The sequence below is a fragment of the Eumetopias jubatus genome, unplaced genomic scaffold (assembly GCF_037043125.1).
Source record: "Eumetopias jubatus isolate StellerSeaLion01/CBP00866 unplaced genomic scaffold, mEumJub1_p1.0 scaffold_6, whole genome shotgun sequence".
In the NCBI taxonomy this organism is placed as follows: Eukaryota; Metazoa; Chordata; class Mammalia; order Carnivora; family Otariidae; genus Eumetopias; species Eumetopias jubatus.
The window spans coordinates 47,717,241-47,735,025 of NW_028274812.1; positions in this window are offsets into that span (position 1 = coordinate 47,717,241).

Here is a 17,785-nt window from a genome sequence, read left to right on the forward strand (position 1 = left end):
CCCCTTTTATTTCTCTGCTACTTCCCGGTGTTGCTCTCACCTGGAATTCTTACTAAGAACTTAGAAGGGTGAGGGGCGCTTGGGTGGCTTGGGTGGCTCAGTCGTTAAGCGTCTGCCTTCAGCTCAGGTCATGATCCCAGGATCCTGGGATCGAGCCCCACATCGGGCTCCCTGCTCCGTGGGAAGCCTGCTTCTCCCTCTACCACTCCCCCTGCTTGTGTTCCTTCTTTCGCTGTGTCTCTGTCTGTCAAATAAATAAATAAAATCTTAAAAACAAAAAAGAATTTAGAAGGGTGAGACTCCAAACATCACAGTAGGTGGTCAGTATTTCCTACGGTGCTGCCTTCCTGACCTCACCAGTCCGCAGGGGAGAGCTAGCTGCTGCTGCTTGTGGAGTAGGAAGGACCGTGGAGAGCACCAACACTAGCGCTTCTTGACTTCAGTGACATTTGCTGTTTTCATTATTTAAATCTTTTACTCAGGACATGTGAACAGATCCGCTTATTGTGGCATTATCAGCAGAAACCAGTCCCAGAACTTAATATATTTTCTCCCATTTGTGGGACCCAATTCTGAAACAGTTACTGGAGGTCCCAGGTCTGAAGTAAGAAGAATGATGTTGCATGTCTGGAAGGTGTTTTTATGAGATGGCCATAGTATGTTTCCACAATGCTGCTTTAAGTTATCTGGATAGCATTTATTTTTTATGTTGTAAAAATAGACTCAGTATAATATACTGCCATCTTGTAACTTGCCACTATAAATGCTATATTCCTAAAAGCTTATGTATCCATGGCAATAAGAGGCAAAATGAATATGAATCAAGGAATCCTAAATTGATCCTCAAAAAAACTTCCATCCTCAAACTGGTCAGCCGACTTCGAGAACTTAACCTTCTTTGTTTTTCCTCCTCTCTCCCACTCACCCTCTAGTGGACATGAGCTAAAGAACAAGGGGGCTGCAGCAAGAACAAGACAGTCTGCAGCAAGGTAAACAGTGGAGATTGCACAAAGAATGGGGCCAACCCACTAGTTTGATACTTACCAATATGCACAAGTACACTGTGACCACAGACTGAGTTCACATCCCCAGACTGGGCACTATACCATCTTTGTTTACTAACACTGCTTATTCTAACTAGCAAAGGTATTTAAAAGAAAAAAAAAATTAGGAGTGTATCTCTGTTTCAAGGAGCTTTTGCAAAAAGTGAATTTTAAGAAACAGCATTGGTATGGATACTAGATATAAATATGTAAGTGAGCATTTAGTTGAGACCTATGAAGAGTTATTTTGATTATTAAACTGCAAAACTTCACTAACATCCTAAATTTAAAGCCCTACTGAATCTTGTTAATACATTGGCATTTAAATCGTATTAAGAATAGAGGTTTATTTTTATTTTGTGCTTTAGAAACCAACCAAGAATAGAAGATTATTCACTGAAAACAGTTTATAGGATTCAAGGACATTGACTGAAAAGAAGTATTGTGATCATTGAAATTGCATATGTTTGACAACTCAATGTTTCAACTATAAAACTTTCCAAAATTAGATCTATAAAATTGGAAATTCTACTATGCATCTGCTCTAATTGCTGCACTAGTTCATAAATTAGTACTGAGGAATGAAGGCACAAATATTCTCTTTTAAGAACATCTTTGACTTTTAATATTGTCATTACTCAGAATTCCATATTCAGTCATTAGGCAGATACTTCTTGAGGGCGTACTGTGTGCCATAGAGATGAACAAAACACAGTCCTTAGACTTCATGGAGTCAGGTGAGAAAGCGAATTCTTACATTACAATTAAATAAGGACTAATTCATTGTCATTTCTTCCCTCCTACCAACTAGAATGTAAACTCCACGGAGAACAAGAATTTTTGTTCACCAATGTACCCTGAGTATGCCAGAGTATTGCCTGGCACATAGTACGTGCTCAATAAATACTTATTGAATGAAATCATAGTTATAGGACATATTAAAGAAGAGTAGAGGAACAAAGAAGAGACTATGAGGGAAAGGAGTAAGAAAGTACTTCCCTTAGGAGGTCAACCGTGAACTCAGTCTAGAAGCTCTAAATGGAAAATTACTTGAGTAAAGCTTTTAGGGGCCTTATATACCTGCTTAAAGCTGAGTGGGCTTTTTTTTTTTCCTTTTCATTTCCTTTTCGTTGTTTTTTTCTTCTTTTTGTCTTGAAACATGCCTAACATTGAGTCAAAGAAATACTTGACAGCCAAAATAGTAAACAAGCAATTTGAATCTTGGGATGCAGCAAAACTTCTTGAGACACTTCTCTCCATCTCTCTGTGTGTATTTCACATGCACAATAGCCTTAAGCAAAAACTACCTTCTCTGCTAACTCCTAAGGAAACCATCCACCAAACCCAACCCACCTTAACAAAGAAATAACACTTTCATCATGTTTCTGTCCCACCATATTGTTGAACCAGGTCCTCTAATTTCTATCAAAATTGGTCTAGGGTACACAGTTTTAAATTGGGACAGCCTTTGTTACAAAGCCTAGGTTAACTTTGTGGTTTAAATAGGTTCTTATTTAAACCCTTGATCAATTGTGCCTAGATAACTAACCCTATCAAGTTGACTTGTAGAATCCTTTCTGCTGCAAGCCATATCTACTGCAGTGGATTCATAAATCATTTACAGATGCTAAATTTAGTAAACCATTCATTCAGAAAGTGGGAGATTAGGCTGATGCATTCAAGGTTCATTTCCTACTGCAAAGCAACCCAAAGGGTTTTTTAAAATCTTTGTTTAAATGTTCCTTTCTCTACACTGGGACCCAGTGTAGACATTTCCTGAATGTACAACAGTCATTTCCTAGTTTCACAGTACTTCATTGATTAGCCATATCACTGAAGTTGTTCTGTGCTATAATGCCCCTTAAGTTGGATAAAACACATTATCCTCAAGTGGAATCACTAGAAAGCATGAGTGGTGATCCCACAGACTGGTATAAGTGAACGTCTATAATGGGGGTTTGCTCAAGTGCGCAGATCTATTCCTGGTCCATCTGAATGCACTTGAATATGTTGACCAAAAGTCTTCTTTCAGAATGTCACCATACCGAGAGACTATTGATAGACTTTGTGCATCCAGTTGTCTCAACATTTGGAATAGGCTTAGGCTGGAGGAGGCAAAGGACATAAAAATAAATCAATAACTGACAAGTGATGCCTAAAATGCACAAAGATATAGTTTTCCATGAAATACCCTGGTTCTTTTTCTAAGGGAATTTATCTTGATGGGCAAGTATCTGTAAGAAACTCAGGAGAATAAATCTTAGCCTACATAGTGATTAAATAATTTGGGGGGAAGGGTGTTCATTTTTTAAAACTTGGAGTCAGAGCCATCAAACTAATGTTGCATCAAAATGTTTTAGGTCCAAGGATTTTGTTCTATTGTACTGTGATTGAATGTCAAAAGCCATGTGTAAATGATGAATAAAAGTGATGAGCTGAAACCAGAAACCTACCCATGTTAAGAACCACTTGCCCCTCCAGGGCCAAGTTAGAAATGAACGTTTTCAGAAAAGACATTCAAGGGAACACAAGTATAACTCTCTTCACCTGATCACCTGAGTGGTAGAAAAGCTTCTACCACTTAGAAGCTTTTCAGTTTTTCTCACCCAGGAATTATACTGGGTGTCAGTGATACCTGGCAGCTGTTGTCTAAAGGGGACCATTTCAAGAAGGCACATTTATGTGCAGTAATGACTATAGCAATGCACAGTAACTCTTCGGTTAGGTGGGCTTTATCTCATATAAACTCCTTGTTCTTCCTCTTTTCAAATCTCTCACTCTCCGGAGCTAACAAAGGACAGAAAGAAGTCAGTGCCCCCCAGTGCTCCTGCTGGAATCTTCTCTGTATGTCTTTGTTAAATCTCACCTCCTGACTCAGCATCCCTTCAAAACAGCCTTCTAGATCTCTTTGGCCCTAATGTTAAAATTGTCTTGTTCTCCTGAGAATCTTTGAAAATATCTTCTGTCTCAAATTAAGGTCCAAAGCCTGAAACCAGTTCTCCTTAGCTCACCCGAGGCCCACCCATAGCTTTGGACTCTGGACACTTTTGTATACTTTAGCTTTCTATTCATTGTGTAAACTAAATATACAGAAGCAATAAGATTTGTGTTGATTGAGCAGCCAGTGTATGCCACGTCCTATGTTAGACTCTTAACATGCATTCTCTGTTACCTTCACAATAACCCGACAAGGTCTTCCATCTTCCACTTTTATAGAATGGGACTATCACCTTAAATTAAATGGGTCAGAGTTGAGCAGCTAGGAAGGGGTAGAGATAGGAACTGAACTCCTGTCTATCTGTTTTCATAAATTCATGACCCCTGCCGCCGGTCATATTACCCACTACAGGCTACAGTGAAAAATGCTTTGATTTCTGAAGGTAAAATTTAAGTATTCCTGTTCTATTGGTACTTACTAACAATTGAATGATTTTACCTGTATCCCCCTTTACACACTTAGTAATCACCCAAATGGACGTCCTTAACTCCTTTATAATTATGTATTGTTAAATATGTTTTTTTCCTCTAATCCCAACAACAATCCTGCTTTATGGTTTTGTTTTTTTTTCCCTTGCACCTTCTAGGTGAAAGAGCTCCCCTTCATTCTGGTGTATGACTTCTTATCCGCATGTGTTAGTCAGGAATAGGCTAGGTTGTGCTGAGGTAACAAAGGACCTGATCACAGCAATTTCACACCTCGAACATTCATTTTTCCCTCCCACCACATTTCCATTTCAGGCTGGAGGGCTGTGCTCCAAGGGATCTGCACTCTGGGACCCAGGCTGTCAGAACACCATCTATGAGGACCATTGCTGATTTTTTTAGTGCAGGGAAAAGAGATCACTGTGGAGGACATGTTGGCTCTAAAAGCATGCTGCTGGAAGTGACACAAGTCCCTTGTATTCATGTTATTAGCTAAGTCGATTCCTGTGGTCAACTCTGGCATGAATGAGGCAAAGAAATACAGCTCTCCCCCAGGAAGGAGCAGCAAATATTTGGGAAGCTTAATACTGTCTATGGCATTACATATAAATGCTTGCCATTTCTCAAAACTACAGGATATCTAGTCTTTTTAGTGGGTAAGTAAAAACAAACAAACAAACAAAAACCCAAAAAACCTTCAGAGAGATTGAGAACTATAGAAGGCAAGAAGAGAAATGTCTGCAAGGAGTTTTCTCAATGGTTATCTTAGCAGCTTCTACAGAAATGACCTCTAGGATTCCTGTCCTTTCACAAATAGGTTTCTTCACATTTATTACATTTGCTAAAATGGATTTGAGTCATTATCAACAGGGAATTTATATGCTTCACTGTTGCCTTTTGAATTTAGACTATATATTTAGAATTTGGAATCATTTTCTCTGATGTCAGTTCTGCGGCTGATTTTTTTAATGTGTTATATGAGCAAAAGTAGATTGTAACTATAAACACAGTGCAAGGAAAAAGCAGGCCCATCTGTCTTTTTCAAACTTGATTAGGGAAGGTTGTACAGACAATACTTTTAGTATGGTCTTAAAATTAAGGTTAAGTTGCTTTGAAACCAGTTGACTACCATAGATTTATTCATTTTGAGGGTTCAGATAAAACGAATTGAAAATATATACACATTCCCAAAGACACATTATGTTCCTACTTTAAAACCACATTTATTTTTTGGTTATACAGGAAATACATTTGCAGATATGGAGAGCTTTCCTTCTCCGACTTTGGTGATAGAAATTTTGAAACGGCTAGCAACATCTATTAGAAATTTTGGAAGGGCTAGCAATTCTATTACTAATAAGAATTGCACATGCAATCAGGGAATAGTCGATGTACTATCAAGCACTGTAAAAATGAAAAAAATTTTATTACATTAAATGGCACAGAGAAAAGTAAATTCAATAGTGACTGCAAGAAAAAAGTATCTTTTTCATTTGTTTAAGTCTGATTTTAGTAATTAATCTGAAAGACTGTTCTATTAAGTCACAAATTTATTAAATAATTAAGTGACCAACAGGTACCAGGCTAGCCTTATTTTTCTCCACCTCCCATCACTACGGGAAATGGCTAAATGCCAAACAAGTAAGTAGTCAGATGCTGGTTAATTGAGAAAAACTCTGGGAAAAGCCTTTAGTGGCTCTGATGAAGAAAAACTTTAAAGGAAAACAGGAAATTCCAGGTATATTTATGAAACAGCAAATAGATTTTGACCTAGAGAGAGCAGTAAGTGCAGAGGTCAGGCTGTTGCAGTTTCTGTGCTGGGTACTTTACATTTTCAGTCTCCAAAATGCTACTGGGTGGGAGTGGAATGTTCCTCAGGAGGGGAAAAAAAGAGGCTTATAGTAGTTGGGTAACTTGCCCAAAGTTTCTGTTAGTACATCGTGGAGCCAAAGCTAATTAAATTCATACACCTATTCATTCCTTCAACAAATGCTTATTGACTACTTTCTAGGCACTGTTCTGGGCAATGAGAATACTGCAGTGCCCGAGAGAAAAACCTTCCTGTCCTAATGGAGCTGGTATTTCCACAATATTAATAATTTTCTATTTTGTTTTTCACTATTAGAATGTTGTGGGATTTTTTTTTCAAATAAAATATTACATGACCCCTTTCCCCTGCACATAAAGCAGATGAAAATAAAACTATTCTGTTGAACATGACATAAGGGACTGGGAGACCTATCAGCTCAGTGCCTCCCCTGCGTCCTTCCTCACTTCATGAATACCTACTTAGAGTGTCCCCGCGCCCTGAGATTGCTACCACAGCAGGGTAGGTATCAGGGAGGGACAAGGGAAGTGGATCCAGATGCTGAGGAAGCATAAGTACTGGACTGAAAGAGTAATCTTACGATATAATCAAATTATATTGGAATGAGGTTGTTGGCAAGTGGCGGGCAGGATAAATTTGAGGGAAGTAATGCAAGGCGGGGTGACCCCGTAGGAGGCTAGTTCGGTAGTCTTCCTGGACTAGTGAGATCGTGGTGGGCACTGAATAGATTCAGAAGGATTTAGAGATACAATCAATCAGCATATAAAGACTGGTATCGTGCATTACAGAGACATAGATTTGAGGGCAGAGTATACATGTAGGAATTAAGAGAAACCAGGTACATAGCCTAGCCTTAGTACTTTGTAACCATGGTCATATTCCCAATTTGACCCGAGCCTCAGTTTTCTCATCTGAAAAATGGGCATAATAAAACCTATCTAATTGTGTAAATTAAAGATAATGCATATAAAGTCCCAAGAACAATGCAGTTGCCTACAAAGTACTTTCCCATCACCAGCAATTTTTATAAGATTTTCTAGGGAATGTCTTTTGTGTAGTTAAGAACAAGTTCTGTTAGTTATCTTTATTATTATTATTATTATTATTATTATTATTATTATTATTATCACCACCACCATTTCTTCCTCTCTAATAAAAGACTGGATGCAATAAAGAACTGATTGAATCCGATTGCCATCTATTAATGATGAAGGGTCAAAGAGATAAGATTCTCAACCTGATTGGGATAGTGGCGGAGCCATTAACAAAAAATTAGAATCAGGTACTTACCGACATACAGGTGTGCAAAGGAACTGAAGTATGTTTATTGCAATATTGTTTGTAGTAACAAAGGCTGGAAAAACTTAAATTTCCATCAGGAAGAACTGATAAAATAAATTAAGCTATATTCATACAATAGAATACTATTCAACCAAAAGAAAGAATGAGATAAATTTAATAAAAGTATGTAATGATTTCCAATATAGTTTTTAAGTATAGAAGGAGGATGTACACTCTCTGAAAGAATGACATTAATGATATTAATGGTATTTATATTCAGGCTACTTAAAAAGAGAAAAAATAGAATAGAGATCATTCTCTTAAGCATTATTTGTCTATGGAATCACTCCCAAAAGTTAACATCTTTGAACTCAAAGGAGAGGAGTTGCTCTAACTCACAAGTGTTGCATAATGGTGCATGCAAATTGAATAATCCAAAAGAAATGTATTAAGTTTAAGAAAACTAAACAGATTGCGTTCTCACTTTCTCTAAGAACTTGGAATATATAACATCTTTAGAGATATACAAATATACATGTATCACATTTAATAGAAGGTGCATAAACAATTAGATGCGTATTTGAAATATATATTGTGGATGGTCACTGATTTAGGTTGCAAGTATAACAAAGCAAAACAAAAAGACTGACAAGATAATAGGAAATGCCTGAATCTTGTTCCTCCTTGGGTTGATAGGAACTGATAAAAGTGATGTTTTAGTCATTCTTAGAAAAAGATTATGGAGTTAAAATAGCTAACATACTGAGCACTTGCTGGGTCCAAGCATGATGCTGAGTGATTTACATATTAGCTAAATTCTCATAACAACTTGATGAGGTAAATGCTTCTATTTCCCCAAGTGGTTCATTTACTTGCCCAACATCCCACAGGTAATAAGAGGTCAAGTGGGCATTTGAACCCGGGTCGGCTGACACAAGAGCTCTTCCTTGTAACCAAGATGCTGGATGCTCTAAGCTTACGGCGTAACCTCCAAGAGGCAGATCAGTAGGATTAGTTAGTTATGCAGAGCTAGAGGATAAACCACTCAAGAGAATGGATTTGGGTATAGAAACAGGAAATAATGATGTGCAGACTCGGTGGGGAGATTCAGTGACCTATATTTTACTATTAAAATTTTGCCCACAACAGTTATTTATTGTCAGGCAGTTATTTTTTTTAATCTGCTTAAAGAGTCTGAGATTAGATTCCTGAGAATGAGTGAGTGAGGGAAAAAAACCTAAAAATTTGAACAATGCAGTGATGAGTAGATAGATAAATTATAAAAGCAATGCACGTGGATTTTGAAATCAATGAAGAAGAGACTAAAGTTGAGTAAAGCATTGCTAAGAGTTTTTGCTCAAAAAATAGGCACAATGCTTTTGGCTAGTTTTGCATTTTTTCCTAATTGGCCACCTTATATTATGGGCCAGCCACGAAGTGGACAGAATGTAGTTTATTCTCCAGGTTGGGGAGCCATAAATAGTGAAGTGTTAAATGGTGGAGATTAATGAGCCTTGGCAGGTCAGGGTAGGGGAGCTTGGGTGGCATCTGCTCTCACGGCAGTGGGCTTAGCTCTCTCCAGTTGTATGTGTAAGAGCTGATAGTTCAGACTTTGAAGTGGAGAAAAACTTACTTCTTCTATTATGGTATTCTAATTCCCCCACCCTCCAGCCCTCCTACAGCCCCCATTAGTCTGTGGTTCCTTCATAGCCTTTGGACAACTTGTGAATGTTTTGGTTGACCTGTGTTGGTGTCATTCTCCAAATAAAACAAGCTCTGTAAGGACAGGCCCCATGTCACTTTTGGTCCCAAGTAGGTAGATGCATAATCTACCCCTGTAGGTACTCAGTGAATATCTGTTAAGTGAACAGGTGGATGCGTGAAGTGTCTTTTCCATTATACCTGGAATAATCAAAAACATCATTTTATACTATTCAGATATCATATCCATAGGTATTGCCCCAAACCCTGAAGAAACAGTGTTTTTCTAATTGTGATTTTAAGATGATTTTAGAATTCCTTTGCATTTCCGTTATCACTTCATTCTGGAGGGAGATCAGTAACTGGAGCTACATGCTTCTGTTTACTCCAAGTGTGTTAAAGATTATTCTTGTGAGTAATGCAGGTTGAAGAGACTACTTGGAGAGGGAGAGGTCACTTCTACATAAGAACAAGACAGATTCTAAGGGCATTCCTCCAAGATTTACCAAAATGAAAATAAAATTATTTACATTCTTAGAATGCCTTAGCTTTTACAGAGATATTGGACATAAATTCCTCATTTGTTATTTCTACCTTTTAAAGAAACCACAAATCAGGGAAATTAAATTACTTGCACAAAGTCACCTCACTAATAAAATTAGTGGAAAATCTAAGATGTTAAACCAGATCTTTGAATCAGACTTCAGTGAATTTCCCATTAAAACACACTGGAATAACTTGGCTTTTACAAGAAAAATCTCACTGTATTCCTCAAACTAGCTGTGTAACTGCTATGCAACAACTTCATTGCATTGGAACTAAATAAACAAACAAAAACCCCAGCAACTCATGAGTCACAGTATTAACTTTTTCTTATAAGCTGATCTAAAATATTAGCATATAAAATAATCTAATAAATTTTTTATATTATCTAAAATATAAAAAAAATTCTTGCCTTTAAAAGCTTAGAAATAATTTGTGCTGATGATTCCTTGACCTTGTTCATCTAGGAGGGCCTTATTTTTTCTAGCAGCATTAACTGTAGAACACATAAGTAATATTTATAGTGAGTTTCTGTTAGCCAAATAATATAAATATTTGGCATGTATAATGTGGATTACTCTTGCTCTGAGATCATCTACTTTTATTACTTTTTTTCCTTTTTGAATCAAGTTGTCACTTGAATACTTTTGGATATATCTGGAATCCTCTCTCTCTTCTCTACATTCCTTGTCCCCTTGGAATTAAAAAATCATCAATTTGATTTCAGTGCTCATCTGATATGTGACAGAATAAACAATACTGGATGCGTTCCAGGCCCACATTACATTTAATGCCATCCCTCCTCCAACAGATGGCCAATGTGGTGTTCATTTTATGAGTGTCCTTAGATCGGGGCTGCTTCCTGCATCATTGGTTTATTGCAACTGGTAGCGATATGGTTGGAAGAGTTACTTCCAAAAATAGATGACATTATGGTATAATTTATACAAATAATTACCTGTAGACAGGCAAACCACTAAAATACAAAAAATAATTTCTGTTGCCTTGAAAAAAAGGTGGAGTTATGGAAGGTCCTTGTGCACTGATGGCCTAACTCACCTTATATAACAATAAATTCAATTAATTGTTGATAGAAAAAAGTCCCATGTCTGCTTCCATTTCTCTTGATGGCACTAAAGGGTTAGATTGCAGCATGAATGAAAAGATGGTATGTTTTCAGAGCCTTGGCAGCCGGCGGTGACCTTCAGGAGAGATGAAATGCTCTGCTGGCTAGAGAAACAATTGAGCTGAAACCAGTGAGGCGCAGAAAACTCAGAGATAGACTTCCCAAATTAAAAGCTGTTAGCAACAGCTCAGACAAGAAGAGGGAGAAAATAATATTCTGTAAGGTGATTTTATGCAGAGATTTTAAAAATGGGGGAGAAAACAAAGTTTAAATAAGAGTTAAGTTTTTTTGTCTCCCAAAGAGCTTAGTGTCCCTATGTTATCTAGACCATGGGCATATATAAGTCTAACCTGTTGAAAAGCGTGCAGAAAAAGAAAAGTCAGACCTTTTCATAAAACAGAGTATGAAAGAATTAGTAGTGGTCATAATATTTTACAATCAAATTGTTTTCTCTGCACTTCTGAGTCACAGAGTATCAGTTGGTGGACCATATATTTGTAGAAGCTGTTTGACATATTATGAAATATGAATACTAAATAAGTTTACTAAATCTGTTGATGGTTAAGCTGTATGATTGTTTGTAATTTTTTTCTATTTTATGAAAATAATTGAATGTAACAAGGTTTCTGATAGCTTATTGAGAAACTAAATCAACCCCCTGAATGTGTGTCTAGGATAGGTGGAAGACTGAAAATATATCTCTTTTATATTTGCAGGGGACAAAGGGAGTTGTAGTGGACAATGAATAGGGAGCTGTGCTGTATTATAATATTATGTGTGGCAGTTCCATTAACACTTATACAGAATGCAAAATAGGTAGGAAATAATCCTAACCATGTTTGCATATTCTACACATGAAAATTTATACGCACAAATAAAAATACTCATATCTACAAATGATCTGTTGTTCATATATTGTCCGAGTCACATAGTATAGTTATTAATTTCGCATGATTATTTATTGTTTTAATTACACTGAAACCAAAAAGTGGGGAAAGGTGAAATATAATAACACAAAATTAAGAATATCTTAATTTTAATCTTACTTGCAAAAATTACACTTCTAGAATGTCTTGCAACTCTTTCTGTGCTCATTACTTTTCAGTGGTGAGCACTTATTCATTCCTCTTCACTGTTAGTGACCTACATAATATCTATGCCGAGCCTTCAATCTAAAATTTATGAGTGCTCAGCAAAAATTTAAAAAAAATGAAATTGTAAGCTTTCATGTTCACTTACTGTTTAGCTTTGAAGAAAACTCATGTATATGAAAATTAAAAATGGAAAGGATACTCACAGAGTTACTTTAGTGTATCTAAATCTTTTTGATCGATGTATTCACTTGATAATTTGATGAAAACTGTCTTCTCTCTAGGGAAAAAAAAAGCATGCACACAAAAAATTTGTGTTGAATTTCAGAGGATTTGCCAACTCTCTCTATGAATTTCCAGGGACTCCTGGGACCCATGAAAGCAAATAAAAAGCTCATTTTATTTTTCCAGAAAATTACTCAAAATACTAAATTTTATTCCCATTAAGTTGAGACACGTACGTATGGCTTAATCTGGTAAAATTGCTCTGTATCTAACTGCAGCAAGGCCATCTTGCTGAAATTGAGCTATCCAATTGACTCAATTTAGAGATCATTTTTGTCTGCCTCTAAGGCAGGCATTCCCCACTGTGCCTTGGAGGAGCAATGTCAGCATCCCCTGAGAACTTGTTAGAAATGCATATTCCTGGGGCATCACCCCTGACCTACTGAGTCAGAAACTTGGGGTAGGATCTAGCAATTCCCTCCCAGGTAATTTTTATGGAAGCTACAGCTTATAAACCACTAGTCTAATGAATTCTCTTATTTCTAATCTTCATAGCCGTACATCTATTTTAAATTTCTTGATTGATACATAATTCACATACAATAAAATGCATGCATTTTAAGTGTACGTTTGGTGAGTTTTGACAAATCTATGGACTCATCTAACCACCACCACAATGAAGATATTGAGCATTTTTTTCCATCTTCCTAGCAAGTCCCCCCATGTACCTTGGCAGGTAATCCCTTCACCTTCTCCCCAGCAAGCTACTAATCTGATTTTTACCACTATTGAGTGTTGCCTGTTCTAGAACTTCATATAAATGAAATCATACAATCCGTATTTGCTCTACTTAATTAAAAAAAGTTCATCCAGCTTGCTGGGTGTATCAGCTCATTTCTTTTTATTGCTGAGTATTCTGTTGTATGGATATACCACAGCTGTGTTTTTCCATTCGTCTTTTGTTGGACATTTGGGTTGTTTCCAGTTTATAGGATTATTATAAATAAATATATTATAAACATTTTTGTACAGGTCTGTTTGTGGACATATTTTTATTTATCATGGGTAAATAATACCTAGAACTGGAATTGACACCATGGTCAGTATATGGTTAATTTTATAAGACTGCCAACCTGTTTTCCAGCATGGTTGCACTCCCATCAGAAACATAGGAGAGTTTCAGTTGTTCTATCACATCTTCATTAAGGGTTAGTATTGCCAGCTTTTTTTTTTTTTTTTTTAATGTTTGGCCTATATAGTTTAATGACTGTAAAGTGGTCTCTCACTATGATTTTAAATTCCATTTCCCTGATGACTTATGTTGAGCATTTTTTCATGTGTTTATTGGCTGTGAGTACATCTTATTTGATGAAGTGAGTTCTTTTGGCCATTTTTAAGTGGTTGATTTTCTCATTATTTAGTGTTAAGATTTTTTTCTTCTTTTTTCTTTTTTCCTTCTGGATATAGGTCCTTTATCGTTACATATATTAACAATATTTTCTTCCAGTCTGTGGCTTGCCTTCTTATTTTCTTAATGATATCTTTTGAAGACCAGAAATTCTAATTCTGACAAAGTCCAATTTATCAATTTTATTTTTTAAATTTTGTAAATATTGTGTCTGGTCTAAGAAATCTTTGTCTCAGGGATCTTGTCCTGTGTTTTATTGTAGAAATTTCATAATTTTATCTTTTATATTTATAAATCTCTTATATTTTTAATTTAGATCTAAATCCTAAATGTATTTTGTGTGTGGTGTGAGGTACAGATCAAGGTTCTTTTCCTTTCTCCCCAACTTGGCTATCTGGTTGTTTTAGCACATTTGTTGAAACTTGAAGACAAATACCTGTTTGTATTTATTTACTTGAGAGAGAAAGAGCAAGCAAGAGAGAGCATGAGCAGGGGAGAGGCAGAGGGAGAGGGAGAAGCAGACTCCCCGCTGAGCAGGGAGCCCAATGTGGGGCTCAATGTGGGGCTCCATCCCAGGACCTCAGGATCATGACCTGAGCTGAAGACAGACCCTTAACCGACTGAGCCACCCAGGTGCCCCAACAAATATCTATTTTTAACTTGAAAATCGTTTGCATTAACTTTCTGTTAAAAGTTAAGACTCTTCTCCATTATTCTTACATTTTTTTGCCAGAGGTTCCATTAAATAATGTTAGTTTGTAAACATGTTAACAAGAGGGGCTCCTGGCTGACCCAGTTGGAGGAGTATGTGACTTCATCTTGGGATTGTGACTTTGAGCCCCATGTTGGGTGTAGAGATTACTAAAATACATAAATAAATAAACCTATTAACAGAGACCCAGCTATTACTGAGAAATTTAGTATTATTCTAGATATTAGTTTGGCTTAAATTCAGCTAGAGGAGGGAAAAGACAAAAATGTTCTATGTAGAACCCTTTCTCATTAGAAAGGTGAATATAAAAGTAGCAGATAATGTGTTAATGGAGGATCTTACACAAGTTACAAAATGAAAATACTACAACTTTTCACAGCAGAATGCTGAATTGAAAGTAAAAGTACTACATGATGAAATACCTAGTAAATTATTTATTGATTCCGTAATGACCATAGGAAAATATTTTGCTTAAGTTTTTTTTTCCAGTGGTAGCAATTATTAAAATAGCTTTGTTTTTAGATATTATATAGAAACATAAGTTTATTTATTAAAAAAGGGAAATTATAGAAAAACATAAAGAATAATTCAAATAAACGATAGTTCTTCTAGTCAGAAGTAACCAATCTTAACACATTGGTGTTACATAGAACCACAAAGATCAAAATAGAAACATAGTCTAGATATCATTGTTTTCCTTAAGACATTACAGATCCCTTTACATCTTAGTAAATAAAGATTAGAATTGTATAAGATTTTATTATTTGAAAGTTCTATATCTTGGTTAACTATTTCTCTATAACTTTTTGATTTTTGTTATTATAAACACTGCTGTGATTAACAGTCTGGTATGTATAATTTTGCATTCTTGTCTGTTTTATAAGGTAGTATTTATTTCAATGAATAAAATTGGTTGTTGTGTTTCTTTGTTTATTTAATGTATTTCTTGAGCCTGAACATTTAATCCTGATGACTTCAGTGATAATTAGCATATTCAACCTACTGGAACATTTACAACTGGAACTAAAACCAGAAAGTTGCCAAACTGTATTTATCTTTCATGGGGATTTTGAGGCCTTAAGTGAACTTATATACGTAGAAATAGATTAAAAATTCATCAAATATTCCTATCATTGAAAATTGTGGGGAATATAATATTAAATGGACATATATTCAACAACTCTTTATTGTATATAAGAACCTATTTAAATGGAAGTGGGCTAGGAAAAAAAAAAAATTTCCAGGTGCCTAGGAGGAGAAAAAAAAACTTTGGTGAGGAAAAAAATAGTCTGTTCCACAAAAGGCATTTTTAAAGTTTCTGCCTTTTATAATGCAACTGAATTTGACAACTTAAAATGCCATTTTAGGAGGCGTTCCTTACTCTAGAGTCCTTAAATAACTTTAAGCTTAATTGTTTGATTTCTTAACTCCCTGGGAGGGTGGAAATCTAGGGTTCCAAACTTTTTCTTATACAACTACGTCTCACTGACCATTAGTATACAGTGAAGGCAGATAGTTCCTTCATTTATTGAGCAGTTATTATAGAAGAGATGTTGTACTAAACACCTGGGGGAGCTTGACACCTGCCTGGGAATTTAAAAGTTGAAAGATATTTTATATATAAGAATGTTAGCTTGGATTTAAACCTAAGTCTTCTGTAGAAACTATGACTTTAATATTTTTCCCTGCCATTCCATTATGGGCTCACTGTTTCCTTTCTGCTGTGATATGTGAGAGGAAACAAGTTCATTGCCATATTCCATTGACTCATTGGTCTTGTTCCCTGCACATTACCCTTAAGACCTTGATGAAAGGCATGTTCAAAAGTATAAATAAGTATGGAGAAGATCTTTTTCTTTAGATATACTTTATATTTATGAAGTATAATTGGAAAAGAGCCCTGGCAGGCAATATTTAGTACAAACTTAATTCTCTGCTCAAAATGTGAAACAATTTTGGCCCAAAGACAAATGTAGGATGGTATTTTTCAGTGTTTTAGGTCTCATATAAAAAATGAAAATGTTTAACATAAAAGGCTATTTCAATATTTTTAACCTGAGGTTACTATTTAATTCATTGCATTGGGTAGGTATATTGGAAAAAGTATTATCGATGTGCTTTATTGACAAATAAATACCCAAATTGTAAGAGGTTTTCACCTATTACTGCTTAAATCTATGTCTTGGATAACTCTGTTTGTACTTTATTACAAGTTTCAGTTATTTTTAGCATACTGCCCTTTTTAGGAATTTCATGTCCGCTGGTGTTTGTATGTACTCTCTAAAAGGGTATCTTTAGTGTGGTCACTGAAACCATCTTCAACAACACCCCCTAGGTTTCTAGTAAAGAGCAAGCTTCCTTGGCCTTACCTTTTCTAAATCTGAATCTCTGGATGTGGGACTCTATCTTCTGTAATGTTATCTATATCCCCTGTAAGTGTGACATTAACTGCAATTTATTTTTATTGTATTTTTTTTTTTGCATACCCATGTTTATAACAGCATTATCCACAGTAAGCGAGAGGTGGAAAGAACCCAGGGTTCATGGGCAGATGAATAAAGAAAATGTGGTACATACACATAAGGTATGATTATTCACATTCAAATATATAAAGCAGGGAAAGCCTGTTACGTGCTACAACATGGGTGAACCTTGAGGACAGTACATTAAGGAAAGAAGCCAGTAAAAAGAGGAAATAATGTATGATTCCATTACTATAAGGTTCTTAGAGTAGTCAGTTTCATAGAAATAGTAGAATGGTGGGTGCCAGTGACTGGGTGAGGGAAATACCATGTACAACATAAATCAACAGTGAGCTGATTATATCTGGAGACATACCGTTGTAATCCTCTGTTCAGGTCCTTTGGGTTGCAAACCCTCCTGGAGCCAATAATAATAGTGGAAACAAAAAGAGTAGCACTAATTTTTGCTTGCTAGCCATGGCCAGAAAATGTGGAAACATAATTTATCATCTTCAATCATTGCCCCAAATCTATAAGCCATTAATTAGGTTTCCTATTTAACAGTTGAGTCAACTAACTTGCAGAAAATAAGAAACTTGCTCCATCTTGTGCAGTTGGAAGCCAGTAGGTCTAGCTTAGGCTTGATGGTGTATGAACATGTGGGATGGCATTTGTTGTTGTGAACAAATTATCTTTTTAAAAAAGTAAAAGAGGAAGAAGAGAACTGGAGAGAGAAATGAAGAAACTAGCTTGAGGATCATCACGCAGAAGAATTCAGTTGAGTCAGAAACTGAGATGCAAGCAGAGAACTTCATTGTAATCTACTTCTGTTCCATCTCACATGTCACCACCTCCAGCTACCCTGACTGAAAGTACTCCTTTGTTACTTTACAATTCATACACCATCATGCCTAAGCTAGACCTACTGGCTTCCAAACTGAA